At 34.2% G+C, this 8,205-nt stretch overlaps 1 protein-coding gene across 1 annotated transcript in view; it reads right to left on the reverse strand.

Annotated features, from left to right (window-relative positions):
* The window catches only part of LOC109374599 (thrombospondin type-1 domain-containing protein 7A), a gene marked incomplete at its 3' end in the record, with an annotated part of 587,092 nt that overhangs the window by 439,128 nt on the left and 139,759 nt on the right, over positions 1 to 8,205 (reverse strand). The gene's annotated exons all lie outside the window — the stretch shown is intronic.

Here is an 8,205-nt window from a genome sequence, read left to right on the forward strand (position 1 = left end):
CAACACATCTCTTGAGAATCTTTTAAAAAGGAAGAAAACGTCCAGATCGAACTATTAAACAAATAAACTAAGTCAAGATTTGAGGAGACCGTGACTTAGGCTGTGTTCTCTCCCTCTCCCTTTGCTGAGGGGAAAAGAGAACCACCACTCAGGTGGCGACACAGGCCGGGTTTTGTATTGCACCGTTTTAGGGAAGAACATATGACTGCAGTAAACGTATTTCATTAGTGAGTTGGCATCCAAAAGAGCCTAAGGAGTCAAGTTTAAAAAAAAAGAACAACAAAAGGTTGGGAACATAATATGGCAATTGGGCTGCAATAAAACTTAATAAACTTGAATTAGTAGCAAAAAGTTATCTTATGTCTATTTCTGAAAAATCTTTATCTCCCTTCCATTATTTACCTTGTAAAAAAATCTAGACAGCAAATTAAAGCATCCCTCCCAACAATGAAGAGTGGGGAGAGGAACATTTATAGTTCTATGATATGTAGAGGACACGTACATCTGAATTTTGAAATTCACTGGCCAAAAGATCAGCGGAGAATGGCTGTCCATAGATGTTTCTTCAGGAAAGGGAAATTTACTTTGGCAAGTCCATACTCTCTGTCAAGTGCTATATCAGATTCATTCACACTTAGTAACTCATTTTCCCCTCACTATAACCCTGTCAGAAACATTTTCTAGGGTCAGATTAAACCTCCAGGAAAGCTTCACACCAGCTTCATGTTATCTCTATGGCTGCCAAGCTTTCATATCATGATATCCTAAGGAACACAAAGGGATGGAGGGAGCAAGGGGACAAGCTTTCAGGGGGAAAAAAAGCTTTTAAGTTTTCCCCTCTTGAAACCTTCTTTTGGTCTCTTCCTTTCTTCGTGTTCTCCCTTTCTCTTGGGTTCCTTCCTTCTTCCCCATAAGGCCACCATTTTTGAAGCTATATCCTTTATTGCAGAATTCCAAACACCAAGGTTGGGCTCAGGAGAAATGATGCATAAAGAAGACTGCTAGGCCTATCTCCAGCGTTGCTAAAACACTTCTCATTTTTATTTACTTATTTTTTTTACACTGAACTATGCCAAGTGTTAGTATGACGTTCATGGTCAGGTTCAAGTTCTCAGATTTCCTGAAAACTCCAATAGCCGTACACTGAAAGTTCACAAATCTAAAATACAGATAGAGGTTTATCATTCATATATATTAAGCAAAGCGGCAGCTATGCATGAAATTAACTGGAGAGCTTAAAACATTGAGTCTCAGCCTTGGCTGAACATTAGAATCAACAATTTCTCTAAAGCTCCTAAGATGACTCTAATGTTCCATGAGGTTTGAGAGATACTGATATTAAATCAGAAGAGATTACTAATCCTTTAGGAACTCCAGTATTTAAAAACTGTACTGCAGATGATGAAGAGGTAAAGAGGGAATGCAAATCAAGAGATGAGATGGTTTAAGTAAGTGGGAAATTTCAAAATTGAGCCCAAAAGTAGAACCAAGTTTCTTCACTTTAGAAGCAATTGTGGTTGGAAAAGAATATGGGTTTGGGAAGGGTTTTTAAAGATGAGAGATATTTTGAGATACGTAAATGCTGATGAGAAAGACCCAGCAGAAAGGGAGAGATTGTGGATATGATTAGAGAAAAGGGAAAGGCCATTCTTAAGGTACCAGAGACTGAATGAACAGCTGGCATCCAGAGCACAGGAGAGGGAACAGGTGTCATAAAAGAGAATGCCTCCTTTCCTTCCTGTCACTTTGAAAAGTTGAAAATATTGTCAAATATTTTCAAAATATTGTCAAAGCAAGTGTACAAGGTTTGGAGAAGGTGAAAACATTCTTGGTAGGGTGGTTTCTCTTTTTCCTTTAAAGTACCATCTGATATTATCTATGGGGAGAGAAGTGAAACCGCCACATAAGTAATAAATATTTTCCAAGTTGTGAGATAGTAGAAAAAAAATATATATTGGTCTCTGTCCCCAGTTCCAGGCACAGAGTTCCTGAAACTCTTGTCATTTCCTAAGTGATAAGAGCAGTAGGAGCATCTTTTGCTCTACTGCTGTGAATCTGAGTGGGCTCCTGGACGGCCCCTGGATGGCAGATGGTCATGAGCAAGACTAAGCTATGATTGGAAGCTTGGAATCTTCAGCTCCACCCCTCATCCTCCAGCGAGGTTTGGGGCTGGAAATGAAATGAATAGTGGATCATACCTGTATGAGGAAACCTCCATAAAATCCCCAAAATACAGGATTCTGAGGGCTTCTGGGCTGGCTAACACATCCACACTGGAAGGGCGACACACCCCAACTCCACAGGGACAGAAGCTCCTGCAAATGGGACCCTCCCAGACCTCACTCTATTTTTCTCTTCATCTGGCTGTTTGTCTGTATTCTTTATCCTTCGATAAACTGGTAAACATAAATAAGCGTTCCTCTGAGTTCTGAGTCACTTTAGCAAATTCATCAAACCTGGGGAAGGGGGTCATGAGACCCTCTGATACGTAGCCAAATCAGACAAAAGTTGTGGTTAATCTGAACACTTCCTCTTTGTGACTGGCATCTGTGGGGCAGACTTATGGGACTGAGATTAACCTGTGGGATCTGACGCTATGTCTGGGTAGTGTCAAAAATGAGTTAAATTTATGGACACCCAGCTGGTATCATAGAGAATGTCTTTGTGTGGGAAAAAGCCTCCACTCATTTGGTAACCACAAGTATTTTGTGTGAGTAATAAAGGAGATACACAGGACAAGAGGGAAACACAAATGGGAAGAACTGGGTTTTTCCCTACAGGGAAAGAAAAAAACATTTTGAGTTTTTCCTACACACAGGTATTTAATGATTTAATTATCAAAGTGATGAATTCAATGAGATAGATATTGGCGTCCTTAGTTACAGATGAGGAAACAGAGGCTGGGAGAAGTTAGGTAATTCGCCCAAAGTCACAGGGGCTGAGAAAGTTGACAAGTTTGACTCTGAAGCATGAGCCCTTAGCTATCATACCACACGTCTCAGCTAAAGTTCCCCACTGCTGTACAGACTAGGGAGCAATGCTCTCCTACATCAGTCAGACTTTACTCTAATTCTACTCCATAATTTATTCACCTGAAGAATGCTGCATAAGCTTTTTCAGACTCAATTACATTATTAGCAAAATGGAGATAATGGAACCCTCCTCAGAGAGAGGTTGGGAAGAAAAACGAGTTTCCATTGCACATTACACAAATATAGACTTCTGTTATAGGCAAAGCACCGTTCTAATTACTGGGCACTATAGCAATCAATGGAGAAGAGAATTTTTTTTAATGGAGTTTATGTCCTAGAAAAAAGAAAAAGAATAAGCAAGTATACACGTTTTGTGGACTGGGGAATATTTCTCTCAGTTCTCAAAGATTTACAACTTCACAGACACATCAATCAAGCCCCGTCATCCACAAACAATGCTTCTATTTTACACTGTTAGCTCTCTTAGCCTTTTATAATGTTCACACAGCAACCAAAATTACACAGAGTAAGCATTTGTGGTATTAAAAACAATCGCAACCTCTGAATAAACAAAGCAGAGAAGGGATCTTAAGTTTTTGAAAAAAGGTGATTGACAATAACCAAAAGAAACTGAATGTACCTATATTAAGAATCAAAAAGTAGAATTTAAGAATCAATATGGGAGGTAGAGAATAATAATTAATAGTAATAAAGAAAACTATCACAATCTAAAATTTATTTGCACCTATTAATATTATTTCAAAATACATAAAGCAAAAACTGGCAGAACTAAAAGAAAATAAGTTAAATTCTTTAGCAATATGGAAGAGTTGAACATAGTATTAATATATGATAATCAGTAAGAATCTGAAAGGATATGGAAAATGAGTAAAAATGTGGAATACATAAACAGCAGAACTAACATGCTTGGCATATTCAGAATACCATATCCAATAATGAAGATTTTAAGTATAAACTGAATATTTAATAAAATTAACAATGTATGTCATAATGCAAGCCTTAACAAACATCAAAGAATTTACATTATTCAGAATATGTTCTCTAACCAAAGTGAAATGAAGTTATGGATTAATTAATAGAGAGAGAGGCAAACAGAGAAAGAGAGACAGAAAGGGAGAAAGACAGAGAAGGGGCTAGAGAAAATGAGCTAGAAATTCACAAATTTCTGGTAACTAAATAATACTTTTTTTTAAATGATGCATGGAACAAAAGAAAGGGAAAAAAATTACAAAATATTTCGAACTCAATTAAAGATAAAACATTACAAAATGCAGCAAAAGCAGTATTTTGAAAAAAAGTTTATAGCTCAAAATGCAAGCAGTAGAAAATAGAAAGCTTAAAAATAATGCTTTTCCTTCAAGAAATTGGGAACAGAAACACAAATCAAACTTAAAATAAAGAAGAAAATAATAAGGACAATAAATCAATAATGCAAACATTCAACAGAGACAAACGTTAAACTTTTGAAAATATTAATGAAATTGACCCCCTAGCTAGCTATAGAGCAAGGGGAGATATGAAGAGTAAACAAGAACTACCGTATTACAAATAGCAAATGGTAATATGGTAACATTTATACTTCATAGCTGTATCAAAAAAGTTCATAGGAGAATATTATCTAAAAAAATAGCAATACATTAGAATATTTGAATGGGGAATGTACAAATTCCTCAAAATAAAACTGTAGGAAGATGAGAACTTATGTAGAAAATCTGAATTACTTGTTATCAAGTAAAAAAAAAAAAGAATCTTGTATTAAAAACATTCTCACAAAGACAACCCTTTCTAGATGTCGTCATCAGTGAGTTCTTTGAAATGTTTAAGAAATAAATAATACTATTTTCTTTGTGAAACTACATTGTTTGTGATAATAGAAAGAGGAGGAACACCATTTTCTTCACTCATTTTAGGAGGCCAGTATAATCTCGATACCAAAACCTAATAAAGATGCTACAAGAAAGGAAAATTATGAAGGGATTTTTCTCAAGAACATAGAGGCAAAAATCCTAAATAATATATATATATAAAAGTCAAATTCAGTGACATTGGGAAGAAAGAGGAAGAAAGAGGAAGGAGGAGGGGAAGGAGTAACAGGAGATGAAGTTGGACTTATTCTATAAATGAAAAGCTGGTTTAACAATCAAAATAAGTCAATATGACTACATTAACAAAAAAATTATATACTTTGATAGATGAAATAAAAAATTTTCACAAAAGTTACCACCTATTTGATTAAAAAAAAAAACAGAAAACCTCTTGGCAAACTAAAAATTGAAGGGAATTTATTTTATCTTACAAAGAACAGCTACAATTTCTACAAATTCACTACATGACTAGTGAAGCAAAAAACTGAAGCACAAGAGATTACATATTTGTATGATTCCATTTTTATAAATATAAAAGCAGTTAAACTAATCTATGAATTGAAGTGAAGAAATTAACTACCATTCCAACATGGGGGCTTCTTAGTTGCTGATAATTTTAGGTTTGGATGGATGTGTTCTCTTTGTAAAAATTATTCAAGTTGTACATTTATGCATACAAAAAAGTACATACATAATATTATACCTCAATAATCAAGAAACAAGAATGGGACAGAGATCCCCATTATCAATACACCTATTCAATATTTAGTGGACATCTCAGCCCGTATAATAAGGCAAAAAGAAAAATAGCATTAAAGATCAGAAAAGAAGATATCAAAGTATTATCATTAACAGGAACAAAATTGTGTACTCAGAATATCTAAAATTTATTTAGAAAAAGCTTTGAACTAATAAGAAAATTAAGCAACTTCACTACATACATGATCAATGTACTCAAAGTGATTTCTCACAGCAGCAATAGATACATAGAAAGTGAAATTTAAAAATGAAATAATTTAAAATAGCATTAAAAGTCAAATATTTAGAAATAAATCTAACAAAAAATGTGTTAGAACTCTACATTAAAAACAAAATTGAATTATTGAGAAACACTAAATAAACATACTACCCACATATGTTTTGGGTTACATGATTCAATACCATTTGGATACCCATTCTCTCAAAATTTATCTATAGATTTATTAAAATCCCATGATAGCCAGTCTCTATAATGGTTTCCAATGATCCTCACCTCCTGATATTCATACTCTTTTGTACACATCATACTAACATTGGTCTATGTGACCAACAGAATACAATAAAAGTGACTGTTTATCACGTCAGAGGTCACACAATCAAAGACTGCAGCTTATATCTTGATCACTGTCTCTCCCTTGGATCACTTGTTCTGAGGGACGCAAGCTACTGTGTCTTCTGAGCACTCAGGAGCCCCTGTAGAAGGCCAGCCAACAGTGAGTCTTAGAGGAGGTGGATAGTCCAGTCTCAGTAAAGCATATGAAGGCAGCCCCAGCTGACAGCTTGATTATAACCTCATGAGAGATACTATACCAGAACAACCAGATGCTTGAGAGAATATTTTTTGCTTTAAGCGTCTGAATTTGGAGGTGATTCATCATGTAGCAATAGATCACTAGTATAAATCCAAATCTAAATCTCAGAAATTTTGGTAGGAACTAACATATTCTAAAGTTAACACAGAAATGTAAACAGCCCAGAATAACCAAAGCAACCCTGAAAAAGAACAAATCTGGAGTACTAACACTACCAAACACCAAGACTCATAAAGTTACAGTAACTAAGACAATATGGTATAGGCACAAGGATAGAAAACTTCCCAGTGGAATAAAATGAAGAATCCACAATCATATCCACATACCACAGTCACCTAATTTATGATAAATCTAACTCTGCAGTGTAACGAAGTATAGTGTGGGAATGGAGCCAATGGAATTGTAATAGATATGTAAGATATCGGGGTGGGGGTGGGGGGTTGTCACTTTGTGCGGGGTGAAAAGGATAACTATTGCATTGTTTTGTACACCTGAAACTAATAAAAATTAAAAAATGAATAAATAAATAAAAAGAATGGTCTTTTTCCAAAAATGGTACTGCATCAATTATGTCATTTACAAAAAAGCAATTCCAGAAGGACTGCAGATCTAAAAGTGAAGTTAAAATAAATATTTTAGAATAAAATATGCAACATCTTTATGGTCTTGGAGTTGGCAATTTTTTTTGTTTTTTAAATAGGAAACAAAACTGCTGTTTATACAGGGAAAAACTGAACAACATTAAGTTCAAGTATTTTGGTTCATTAAAACACACAACAAAAAGAGTGAAAATTCAAACTGTGGGGTTTGAAATTTGCATTACACATATCCAACAACAGATTTGTACTCATCATATATAAAGATCGCCTGCATAGCAGCCCAATTAAAAATTTATTCCAAAGACTTGAAACTTCACAATATCTAAATGGCTGGTATGCAGATAAAAAGGTGTTCAACTTATTTCTTCATAAGAAAATGATAATTAAAACCACAAATTCATTTGTCATTATACCTCTACTAAAAGGCTACAATCAATTTTATAAAAAGACAATACCAAATGTTGAAAAGAATATGGAGGAACGTGAGATCTCAAAAATTCCTGTTGAGCATATAAATTGGTACATTTTGGAAAAATTTGGCAGTAGCTAGTAAAGCTGAGCATATGTATATTCTGTGATGCAGCAGTTCTACTCCTAAGCATATACTCAATAGAAATTCATACATGGACTTCTATACAGTAATGAGAATGAACATTCTAAAGCCATGACAAAATACGATTGAGTCTTACTAACATAATATTGAGCAAAAGACAAGATTCATAAGAATACATATAGTATAAATCCACTTATACAAAATATGAGAATGGGCTAAACTAATCTACATGTAAAAAGCATGGTTACCCATACATTACTAGGGCTTCCAAGTTGCTGTTAAAGTTAGGTTTAATTGAGAACGTTCATTTTGTGAAAATTAATTGAACTTTATGCCTATGATATCTATGTATATTATATCTCAATAGCCGTTTTGAAAAGTTTAATTCTCTATAATTTTCTTCGGTTTTGTTCAAAACCTAAAATACTGCACTGGTGCTTCTCACTAACTAGAAATATTAATTTATACCTTATAAAATTACCCTAAATATTTTGCCTTATTTTTAGCCATTTCCATAAAAGTAATTTATTCTTTCTTAATAGAACTAGCTTTAGTAATATATGAAAGGTTTAAGTGTTTGGAAATTCAAAGAATTTTAAAATAATCATTTCTTTTTCACCAATT

This window comes from Hipposideros armiger, unplaced genomic scaffold (assembly GCF_001890085.2).
Source record: "Hipposideros armiger isolate ML-2016 unplaced genomic scaffold, ASM189008v1 scaffold_842, whole genome shotgun sequence".
In the NCBI taxonomy this organism is placed as follows: domain Eukaryota; kingdom Metazoa; phylum Chordata; class Mammalia; order Chiroptera; family Hipposideridae; genus Hipposideros; species Hipposideros armiger.